Genomic DNA, 13116 nt, shown 5'->3' on the forward strand with positions numbered 1-13116 from the left:
ACTCATTTCATTGAAGAATCTAGCTTTTTCAATAATGTTCATATGCTTAATACATTCCAAAGCGCCTATTAAAGTGCGTTTGTTTTCTAAAACAGAATAAGATAAGAAACTGAAAACAAAACACAAAGAATAGAGACACACAATTTTGTGTTTTTATATTTTGTTTGGTAATAAACTAGAATAAATTATAAAAATTCAATTTATTTTTATTTTTTATTCAAAATATTTGAGAATAAAAATATAATAATAAAAAATATAATTATAAAAAAATTAATAAGAATAATAAAAAAATTTTGTGTCTATTATTAGTGTCACTATGTTCTTACTCTTAGGATAGACACAAAATATACTAATTCAGTATCATAATGTTTCTGTCCATGTCTCATCTGTCAAACACGATGTATCTCATTGTCCCTGTCTCAATATCCCGTTCTTGTAAACAAAGTCTTAGAGTTTAAAAAACAAAACTATGATGATAAACATACAAACTACAAAACAAAAAATAAGAAAACAATCTAACAATTTCAGTAATAGCATTTCATTCACTAGTTCTACAACCGGTTCATTCACAATCGCAAAAACATTCCCTCATGACATTAGAACTACTGCTGCTATAGGAACCACTTGTCAATCTTCTATTTCTAGATGCCATTGTTAAATAGGCTTCTGCACCTGTGAGAAAAGACAAAACTCAGAACAGCATTCAAGAAAGAGTAATATAAACAAGTTTAATATCAACTAGTCCAAATACAAACTGTTTAATGGCTAACCACTTCTCAACTAGTCCTAGCACACCCTTGATTATCAAAATCTATTTAGTATACTACCATTCAACACAAATCTGTTCTCGTAACTTTAATTCCATTTAACTCTTCACTCCAACCAAATTTCTTAGTAACTTTTTGTTCTGAAAAACTCTGCATGAAATAAGACAGCTTCTGCTAACTTTAATTCCATTCAAATCTGTTGTGATAACTTTAATTCCATTCAAATATTCACTCCAGCCAAACATATCAAGTTGAAAAACATTGCATGAAATAAGACAGATTGTTTTGCTAACTTTTATTCAATTCAAATATGTTATGATAACTTTAATTCCATTCAATTGCACCGTAGATACTTGCCAGGATTATCTGCGACAGAGGACTACCGGGAATCCGCCACCCGCTCCCCGAATAAATGGGGACAGGAGACGGGGATTAAGGTATCCGCTCTACGGGAACATGTGAAATTCCAACCAAGGAGAATTTACTTAAATGCCCTTATATACATAACAAATACGATAAAATAATAACATAGAATTTGTACTATAATGACAAAAATTACATAACATATTTATTATACATATAGGTTATGATGGCTGAATAAGTCATATTGTCAAAATAATGTAATTGACTTTTGAAATAAAAATTTACCAAACAAAAAATTTTAAAAGTAAAGTATTAGTATTAAATTTGATTCCGAAGAGGCCAAACACAAATCAAAGTATAAAGGAAAATTCACACTAGAGAGCTTCAACATTGTTTGGATTAATGTGTAGCAAGTTAAATTTATACATGTAACATGGTAGATTGATATTTACCCATATGTAACAAGGATGAAAGCCATGTCAAGCCTCAATCTAAGTTAACCACCAATACAACATCAAAATCAGTTTCCTAAATATGAACAGTGAATCTATATCATAGTCCAACATCTGATTGAAAATAAATAAATAAATACAATAATTATGCAAAGAAATTCACCAAAAAAAATCAAATGCAATTCCAAAGAGTTCTGTATTGTTTCATTTTTAACATCCCCATCACAACACCACACAATAAAACTCCAAGCCAGTAAGAGTTTTTTGAAAATGCTTATAAACAGAGACTTAGAGACAATGGAATAATGTCTCCGAAAAAGTATATGTAAGAAAATGGCAAAAAATTTTGAGATAACTGAACCATATTAACCTTAACTCGATGTTGCTTAGGCTGATGAAAAGAGGGGACATGCATTTTAGAAGGTGGATTTATTTTTAAGATGGAAGCGAAAACCATAGCCTAAGAATAAATCCTCAATACCTATTTAAATTTCCTTTTACGACAATTCCTGGAGGATTCAATCAATTAAACAATAGTTCATGGTTGCTTATGATAAAACAGTCATGGGAATTAGTTTTATATATATATAAGGAAAAATAAGTTGCATAGCAGAATAGCAGAGAACAAACAACAAAACAAAATTTTCAATCTTTTTAGTTTTGCTTGGCATGATAAATATATCATCTCATAGAATAACAATAAAGAACACTCAATTGCTATAAAGAGATCTTAAACACTAAACCTGTAAGCTATAACTGGAATATCATCTATAGAATCAACAAAGCAGTGGAATTAAAAAGGATGATAGCAATTGCAAAATTAATTGATGTTATGGTATTGCCAAAGTCATCTGACCCAACAGACACAGAATCTACAGAACTATGATAATATTCAGCAACAATAGAGATGTAATTTCAATTTCAGCTGATGTATCTTACCTTCTTTTATCAATTCAATAAGCCTCTAGCAATCATTTCTTGAAGAAGTTTCTCTGCCATGTCATTCTCATCTTTTTCAAACAAAGCATGAATAAGAGTGGTGTAAGTTCCAGCATGGGTCTTATGAAAGTTGCTTCCTCTGTGTGTTATTCTCCGTGGTAATGTTGAGAAAGCACTGCACCTTCGTGATAGAGTCCTCGCTCAAGGATTTCATTTTAATAAAGTTACTTATGGGACCTTGATTAAGAGATCCTGTAACACCGGATGCCGCTATTCAAAGTGTTGAGAAATACCCTACCACTGCTTAGCGGCAGATTACAGAATCTCTTAATTAAGGTCCCATAAGTAACTTTATTAAACTGAAATCCTAGAGCCAGGACTCTATCCTGAAAGTGTAGTGCTTTTTCAACATTACCAGAGAGACAGACAGAGACCTTTCAGGATTGTTGTCAATGTTACCGTATCAGGTTGATAACCCATCCTGAGAATCTTAGCCAACACAAAGAAAGCAAGCTTCATAGGACCCATGCTAGAACAACAATTGATTAAGGTGTTCAAAGTAAACAAGTCGGAAGCGATTCCCCTGTCTTGCAATTTCTGAACAAGGAGAATGGCGGTGGGGAAATCGTTACTCTTGGCAAGAGCCCCCAAAATCATGTTAAAGGAGTTGATGGATGGAGGAGGACGCATAGAGAGCAGTGGCGGCTTCTCCTAACCTGTGCGCGCTCTGCTTCTCCCTTCCATGGATCTGGTTCGCGCTCCTCCTCCTCCAACGGCGACACACGACAGAGCGGCGGCAGTAGTGCCCGCCGACGCCGTCCTCCCTCTCTTCTTCTCCCCTTCTCCTCGGCGCTCCCCTTCCCAGGTTAGGGTTAGTTTAGTAATTTCAAATAAAACTAATAATAATATAATAATTCAAATTCAAATTAAATCTAACACTAATTATATATAGAAAATATTATTTGTTCATCAATTTTATAAATTATTTTTAATTAAATGCTTAAATTTAAGATTTAGAAAAAATACGATTGAATTTTTTTTATTCATAAAAACTAAAATATTAAATTTTAAAATCTTAATTATTTAAATCAATTCATATAAAATTCTTATTACTAAATTTTATAATTTAAATATGAAAAAATTCAATAATTGTAAAATTAGATAAGGATCTTAATTTATTTCAAATTCAATTAATCAAAATTTGCTTTAAATATTCTTTAATAAAGTAATTTCTGAAATTAAAGTCACAAATAAATAATTGAATTTGAAATTAGTTTATAAAAAACCTTTTCAAAAATTTTGGGTTTTACATTCTACCCACTTTATAAAAATATTCGTCCTCGAAAACTAAAATAATACACAATATATTACATAATTTTAAAACTTTACTTTCAAATACTTTAGAATAGCAACAGATCTTGGCATATATATAAATTCTCAAATACCGGATAAGGCATACAAATTAGATATAAGAGAAGAGTGTGGTATAAAACAGAAATTACAAGGTAGGTTCAAAACAAAAGGTCACATTGTGTCAACATCAAGGGCTTTAACATAACTCACCATCACAACTCCCAACTATACTTTATCGAACAATTCATCCGTAACTTCTCAACCTCATCAAATATGTCGCAAACTCACTACCAGTCACAAGCCCAATATAAACAAAATATTTTTGCGTAAAACAAAGCTCTACAACATCCCGTGACATCGCACACTTACAAGCTTCACCTTCCACATTCACTAAAACCGTGTCCTAAGAAATAACGTATCGCATGCTATATCTAAAGGTCGTACATGACACAAACAAATCTCGAGTTTACTCAAGACACAAGCGTTTAGAAAGAAAAGACAAGTGACAAGGATAGTACTCATAAGAATTTGAAAGAATGAAAGAAATTACAAATAAACAAGGATACACAAGAAATAAAGATTGCTGGAAAGGAATCAATTGGTAACACCAAGGATAGCTCTTGAATCAAAGAAGTTCGCTAGAATCAATGCGAAGAAAAATGGCGCATTATTTTGAAACAGATTTAAGCTAAGTCGACAAAGTATGAGGTTTACAGAAGAGAATATCTCAAACCCAAGACAAAGCTCACAGAACTCAAGAACATGATTAAAAATACTTCTAAATACATTGTTCATAAAAGAATCGAAAACTTGCGAAAAAATCACTTCGTAGTCTAAAAGAAAAGTTAAGCAACAAACATTCTTCAAGAGAATAACAAAAGCATAAATGTGGCTTTATCCCAATATAAATTCAAGCTGAAATAAACTGTGCAAAATTTGAAAAAGGAAAGATTAATTTGGCTAAGGGTAAAATTATATTTCCTCAAATACTTTGAAAAGTATTTTGGTACCGACAAAACAAAGCATGCATGAAAACTGATATCTGGTTGGAAGGAAACCTGAAATAAAGTTTTGCTCAAGAAAAAGGATAGAGGATGCATTACACACAAACAGGTTTAAATCGTGTACAAAATTTTTAAAGTGTACGATAAAAGAATGTAGGCTAAGTTAAAAGCGATTTTAAACCTTCAAGAAATAGTTATGTCGCACTAAAACAGGTTCAAATCACAGCAAAGAGATGCATAGCACAAGTAAAGGGATGCAAAGTCAATAACAACTTTGCACAAGAATAACCAAAAACTTACTAAGAAAGGTTCAAACCAAAACTTCGAGAGTACTTAAATTCACAATCTCATAAGAATATTCAAGAACATTAAGATGTGCTACAAAGAAAAATTAAACCATATTTTGAGGAAGAAACTTAAATCAAGGAAATTCAAATAGGGTTTACGAGCACGTCAAACCAAACAAGTTTTCAGCAGGTCTAAATGAAGACAAAACTCATAAAGAAAGATAACTCAATCAACAGCAAAAATATCAAGGATTTCACAATCACTTTGATGCATCAAAGAAGTTCAAAGCATATCAAAGAGTATATGAGTCAAGAAAAAGAGTTTAAATAACACAAGGCAGATATCCAAGGAATGTAAGCAGACATATGCAGTTAACATCAAACGAGTATGCATATGCACAAGGAACAGGATCATAAAATAAGCAGTTTACTTTCCAAGAAATAAATCTCAAACAGGATTTTACAAGACAAACCATGAAAGAATAAAATAGGTAACTGAGAAATCTCGAGAAGTAACCTCTATCGTTTCCCAAATCCCGTAATATTTGTTATTTATTACTCATGTCTCGTCTATGATAACCCATTAACTTTTCGGTACACATAAACCATCAACATTAAGTTGGCCAGAATTAACATCAGCAGATATGCAACGGCAAGCTAACAGCGTTAATCAATAAACAGTCATGTGCATAAGGCTCTAATTCTTGCTATCAGGACAAGACCTATAGCATGACAGACACTCAGAGTATGCAATAAAGCATGGTCAGTCCATTTCCAAGGCTCTAATCAGGATGAACTACTCTGATACCATAATGTAATGACCTAACTTCTAATACGTCATGATCGTACCAAAAGTAAGGCGTTACTAACCTATTTTCCTTATTAACTATTTAATATTGAGCCTTTGGTTTGATATCGCGTTTCAATCTTTAATAAAATGTCAGAAAATTGTTTTCAACTCATTACAAATCATATACCAAACATCACCAAGTAATAATAATCATATAATTACTAATAATAATAAATCTTATATAAGTAAATCAAAATAAAACTCAGATACAACACATATTCCTCTGTATAAAATCAAAATCTTAAGCAACAAGCGAGGGAACTCTACGAAAGTAACTTAACTCATAGATAAAGTCAATAATCGTCTACAGCTTCAAACTGAATCTTCGAACCTGTGTCACTGAAAGGGTGGAAGATTTTGGGGTGAGAACAAACCATACGTTCTCAATAGGGATGGAAATACCATCAAAGCAAAGAAATACTTGCAAATAGAATTAGTTTCATTTTAAAGGTAGTTTATCCTTGAAACAACCTTTTGAAAAATGCTTTGTGGAAAGTATTACTTTGAAAAGCCGTAAAAAAAAACTCCTTTAGTTTACAAATAGTACGGTGGATAGTTTAAAATTGAAAAGGACAACAAGTATGTCTAAAGGGGTTTCCTACCCAATAACCTACTCCATTCAAATTTGAAACCGGGCAAAGCTACAACATACATTCTCAAGCTTTTATCCAACACTCTGTTCAGCCCATCTCTTTTCATTACCACAGTCTATCAGCATATAACTCAGCAATTCAATATTAAACTCAATTTTTAGCAGACGTCTCATTATCAATATGAAGTACAACCCTCAGCATCACCACCGTCAACATGAGGGGTCTCTTAGTTGTACAAACACAAGCAGTGCAGACAAGTAATACACAAGTAGATTCAAGTAAGGCAAATATCACATAATCACATAGTATCGCATATACAATTAGGCAAACCAAGAAATTAAGCAAACCCAAATAATTCACACATATGCAAATGATGTATGCCTGTCCTATGGCTGATGATATCATCTGTCAGTTATAAAGCTGACCCGACATGTCCTGGTAGCTAACCATTGGACAGTCCCTGTGAGCGCGCATCCCCAAGCTCAAAATCATAATCAATCAAAATAAAATATTCATGGGGGAGAGCTCATCCGGAAAGGTCTAAGTGTCCGGCCACATCTTATGACGCAGGGTCAACAGAATCTCGGATCTCAACCTGGAGCAAGTGCAGCCGACCCACTGCATCTACCCAAGGAAATCTGAAACCCAAAAAGTTTCATAAATCTTAAATCAACCTCGATTGGGAGCAAGTTGGGGCTAACCACTGCATCTATCCCAGGAGTTTCAAACCAAACCCGGAGCAAGTGGAATCACTCCACTGCATCTACCCAAGAAGGTATATCTCACCATGTCCCAGAGCAAGCGGAATCACTCCACTACATCTACCCAGGCAGGTGTATCTTACCACATCCTGGAGCAAGCGGAATAACTCCACTGCATCTACCCAAACAGGTGCATCACAATCAGAATCATATTCAATATCATTTCATAATCATAATCAATCTCATCATCGATCTCATTCTCAATCTCAATATTATTAAACTCGCCTATCAACATCCTTCATCATCATAGTTAATTACTATTCATCATCACAATCACTCTCAGTCTCAAGCATAACCTTCAAACTCACACTCCTATTCCCAAACCCTTGAATTTATAATTAATTTAATTCTTAGTATCCCTAGCTAGTTAACCAAATCTCTTCTCATTATTATAAAAACCAAATAAGTTAAAATTATAAATCAATCAAATCATAAAAATCCGATCCTCTTTAAAATCCTTTAAAATATTTAAATCTTATCTCTTTTGACAATTAATTCAAATCAAACTCGTTTTTTTTTGAAATCATAACCAAATCAACTCTAAATTCTTAGAAAAATTTTGACAGCACCTCCCCTAAAAACTGGAGTTTGCCACCCATCACGTGTCCCCTATTTTCAACTTCAACTCAACAAAACCAATGTTTCAAGTCAACATTTTCAAATCCGTCATTTAAGACCAATCATTATCGATTTAAATCAAAGAAAACCGAAATCCAAAGATTCAATTCATTTCGTCCAAAAATCCAGAAATCAACCAATTCGATAACAACACAACATATCAAACTCAACAGAAAATCATTCGCATCACAGACATTAATCCATTTGCATTAATCTACTAAAATTATCAGGTATTTAAAGCCCCAAAATATTTTCTTATTAAAACAAACCCCTACCTCAAAGTTGAACCCCTTAAAGATTAATGTGTTAAGAGCTATTCTTAACTCGCGGCAGCAACCTCATTGATTCCTAGGCAATATCAACAGCGACAATCAAGGTTCACAGCAATGACAATTTTATCTGATGTAAAATTGGAATTAACGCGAAATGGATATTAAATGGAATTACAACATAATTGTTAATAGAGTATTGTGGTAAATAGGAACAAAACCAGATAGTCTTATGATGAATCCATATTTGATGATAAATTTTGGATTGATTTGAGTGGATTTCATCATACAAACCCACATTTATTCATCCAAATAGCATACTTTTGTGTTTTCTCTCTAAATTGTGCCTAATTGTAAAAACATGATATTTTGTACTTAATTTAATCACTTTAATCCCACTTTTATCCCATTTGATGCCTTAATAGTTTTGATGAGTGATTTCAGGTATAATAGGTAGGAATGGCTTGATAAAAGTGGAAGAAGAGCATGCAAGAGGGAGGAAACATGAAGAAAACAAAGGAGAAGCACATATTGGAGTGTACGTATGCATAACCTTCTATGCATATGCACAAGAAGTACAACAGCATGTGTGCGCACGCACAAGTGAAAGATCAGCAAGTGTGTGTACACACAAGTCCCAGCACGTGACTCATTTATTGCAAATCACTGGGGGCGATTTTTGGACCTCCAGAGCCTAGTTTTGGACTCTCTGAAGCTTATTGAGTGCTATATCAAAGGGGGCCTCATTCCATGTGAAAGGGGGAGTAATTAGGGTTAGTTTGGCATCATCTAGATCATTTTCTAGATAAAGAATCTCTCCCTTCTCTCTAAAAATTAGGGTTCTTAGTTTATTTTCTTTGTAATTTCTCTTTTTAATTCTTGTTCTCAATCCAGTTTCTTCTACTTTCCTTTGCTCTATTGTCTTAAATTTCTTAGTTTATCTTGTTAATTTCTCATTTTGGTTATTTTATATGGTGATGAACACTCTTGTTATTTTGATTTTCATTTAATGTAATTTATGTTTCATGCTCTTTTATTATTGAATTGAGTTGCTATTCTTACTTTCCTTGCTTGGTAGTTGTAAAATTTAGGGAAAATTTCACTCCCCTCCCCTGCAAGATGTTAAGATGACACTCCCCTCCCCTCTATTTTATAAATGTATATTCTCCTCCCTTCTAACTTTTAAAAAATCTCCTCTTTAATCTATTTTAAACTTTTTATGTTAACTAATGTTAACTTTATCCATTTTTTAAGAAAAAATAAATTATTTTTTAAAAAATATTCATTAATAAAAATTTTATTTTTTATTATTATATTTTTTTACTAAAATATTTTTTAATGAATTATTTTTTATTGATTAAATTGTATTTTTTTAAAAATTTAAAAATTATTGAAGGATAGATATCTTAGAAAAAAATAATTTAATTATTAATTTTTTTAAAAGTATTTTAATAAAAATACAATTCAATCAATAAAAAATAATTTATTAAAAGGTATTTTAGTAAGTAAAATTTAATGATAAAAAATAAAACTTTTGTTAATGGATATTTTTTCAAAAAATAATTTATTTTTTCTTAAAAAATGGATAAAATTAACACAAAAAGTTTAAAATGGATTAAAGATGAGGTTTTTTAAAAGTTAGAAGGGAGGAAAATGTACATTTATAAAATAGAGGGGAGGAGAGTGTCATTTTAACATCTCACAGGGGAGGGGAGTGGAATTTTCCCTAAAATTTATTATCTCTTGTTATTTTACCATACTTTCCTTTTATGCCTTTCAAGTATTTGATAAAATACTTGGTTGAATTTTTGTCTAGTTTTTTACACTCTTGGTTGAGAAATTGGGTGATTGGGTAAATTTGAGTGGTGAATGTCCATTCCACATTGTGTGAGGATTGTTAATTGATTTGGTTTCCACTAACTCTAAGCCTTCCATTAATAGAGTTGGCTAGAAGTTGTGGATTGAAATCAATTATGCCCTTTTGACTAATTCTCGATGTAGAATTGACTAATTGGGATTAATTCCACACAATTTCCATGTTTGTGGTCCAGAACTAAGATAGGAATCCCTAATTCTCCAATTCTTGTCAAGAGCCCTTTTTACTATTTAATTTCCATTTGCATTGCTTTTACTTGCTTTCATTTAATTACTTGCATGATGTTTCATTCCTTGCCATTTTATTTTCTTGTTTCTTATAACCAAAACCACAAAAATCCCCCACAACCAATAATTGATCACCTAATTGCAACTCCTAGGGAAGATGATCCGGGACTTAAAATTCCCGGCTATTTTGTATTGATTGTGACATCTTTTAAATTAAAATTTGATTGTGGGAGATGATTGCCAGTTTGGTCTATACTTGTAACAAACTGCTTATTCCTCTAATGAGAAATTCCGAACCGGTGCAATTCTTATTTATCATTTTACCGCGAGAAACTAAGCAAGATGACACCGCATCAGCTTTTATGTTTTATCGTACAATTTCCAAACTCAACCCTGAGATATTAACATCACGACATTCTCAATAATTTATAATGGAATACTAACGTTGAGGGTTCAAAATAACATATACTTATGATACCAGCAGAACGGAGTAGCCGCAATCCCAAACTGACCGGGTAGCAGTTTCGGTAGCGGCCAGAAGCTTGGCAGTGTTTTCTGACGACAGCAGTGGCGTTCTCCAGCGACAGAGGCTCGGCCGCCCACCTCCAATAATGGCGACGAGGCACGCGACAGCGGCGACGATGAAATTCAGTGACGGAGCAGTTCAACGGTGACAGCCCCATCCAACGCAAATAGCTCTAACAACAACCATTGAGGCAAAACTGGAACCAAAAACCGGCAGAGCCAATTGAAGGGGCAGTGGCTCCCGCGATGGTGGTTTTTCGGTAATGACACTAGCCACAACAGGGACGACGGCGACTCCACACGCGACGGTGACAGCGTCGGCTTTGCCTCTTCTCACGTGCATCAATCTCCTGTCAGTCTCTCTCTCACTCTTCGCGGGCTCTCTCTCCAGCTCCAATGACGGCGATAGCATGGACACAGCAACGGTGGAGACGGGCTTCACGGCGAGGGCGACGGCAGCGACATGGGCCTCACGAAGTTGAAGACAAGAGCGAGGGCAGTGGCGGCTTCTCCTCTCCTGTGCGCGCTCTACTTCTCCCTTCCATGGATCTGGTTTGTGCTCCTCCTCCTCCCACGGCGACACACGATGGCGCGGCGGCAGTGATGCCTGCCGACGCTGTCCTCCCTCTCTTCTTCTCCCCTTCTCCTCGGCGGTCCCCTTTCCCATTTTCCTTTTCTTCTTTTTTTTTCTTTCCTTCTTTCATACTGTTGCATGCATGAGTGTGGGTACTAGGTGTGTGTGTTTGTGTTGAGTGTGGTGGCTAGGTTAGGGTTTGGTGAGGTGAGTATGTGTGAAAATTAGGGATAGAGTTAGTTTAGTAATTTAAAATAAAAATAGGAACAATATGGTAATTGAAACCAAATTAAATCTAACATTAATTATATATAGAAAATACTATTTACTTATCAATTTTACAAATTACTTTCAATTAAACGCTCAAATCGAAGATTTAGAGATAATATGATTTAATTTTCTTTATTCATAAAAACTAAAGTATTAAATTCCAAAATCTTAATTATTTAAATCAATTCATATACAATTCTTATTATTTTACAATTACTAAACTTTATAATTTAAATATAGAAAAACTCAATAATTGTAAAATTGGATAAGGATCTTAATTTATTTCAAATTTAATTAATCAAAACTTGCTTTAAATATTCTTTAATAAAGTAATTTCTGAAATTAAAGTCACAAATAAATAATTGAATTTAAAATTAATTTATAATAAACCTTTTCAAAAGTTTTGGGTGTTGCACTATACATGCTATATTACTAAAATAAATAATTCTATCAACACTAACATCCCTTACTACTTGCCTACTATAACTATCATTCCATTTTTTTTCTCAATTGCAATATAATCAAAACATAGCAAATCATAAACAATTTAACTATAAGGTTATTCATTATTTCGAAATATAAAATCAAAAAGGCAATAACTCACATCTTCTATTTGTGATCTATTCTATCAAAAATAAAAAATTTAAGTAGAATACTTTACTATTTATTTATTCTATATAAACTTTTTTTCCATCCTTTAAAAAATAAAATTCATAGCCAACAGAACCCAGGAACAAAACACAGAATATTATATACCACTGCATATCTTCTATGGAGTTTTTTTTTGTGAAAAAAGTATTTTTTAGACCTTAACGGCTCGTTTGGTTGGTGTCCATGTGACGATCGGATTTTTGATGGTATAGAAATTCACAAATAAAATCTCATCGAAGTATAGTTTCTAAACCAAGCAATAATCTTTTCATACAAAAAGTTGTTTGTCACTAAAACAAACCCCTAAATTTATAAACCGAAGTATTCAAACCTCGGGTCGTTCTCCCTAGGAATTGTAATGAAGTGTCTTGTTATTGGTTGAGTTATTTTTGGGGTTTTGATAAGAGGCATGAAAGATAAATGGCAAGAAAGTAAACTAACAACTATAAAAGGCTCTTGGCAAGGTGTGAGAACTAGAAGTCCTATCCTAGTTATCCTTCTCAATTGTGATGAAAATTGTTCATTGCTACCACTTCGTTAACCCTTACTAAATAAAGGAAAGTCAAGTGGATGAATTGACTTGAGCCACAAGTCCTAGCCAACTCCCAAGGAAAGACTAGCTTTAGTGCACTCCAAACCAATTAGCAATCTCTCCAATTATCAATCAACAAAGGAATTAGATAACTCAAGTGTCACTAATTACTCTACCTAGGCCAAGAGGAACAAAATCTACACTA

General features: G+C 33.2%; 1 long non-coding RNA gene across 1 annotated transcript; it reads right to left on the reverse strand.

Moving 5' to 3' along the window:
• Positions 1-385: 385 nt before the first annotated feature.
• LOC107490696 (uncharacterized) lies at positions 386-3383 on the reverse strand. Its single transcript, XR_001592461.3, has 2 exons — positions 2522-3383; positions 386-672 (listed from the first exon to the last, which is right to left on the reverse strand). It is a non-coding gene; the product is annotated as an uncharacterized LOC107490696 (long non-coding RNA).
• Between the last annotated feature and the right edge of the window lie 9733 nt (positions 3384-13116).

This window comes from Arachis duranensis, chromosome 5 (assembly GCF_000817695.3).
Source record: "Arachis duranensis cultivar V14167 chromosome 5, aradu.V14167.gnm2.J7QH, whole genome shotgun sequence".
Taxonomy (NCBI): Eukaryota; Viridiplantae; Streptophyta; class Magnoliopsida; order Fabales; family Fabaceae; genus Arachis; species Arachis duranensis.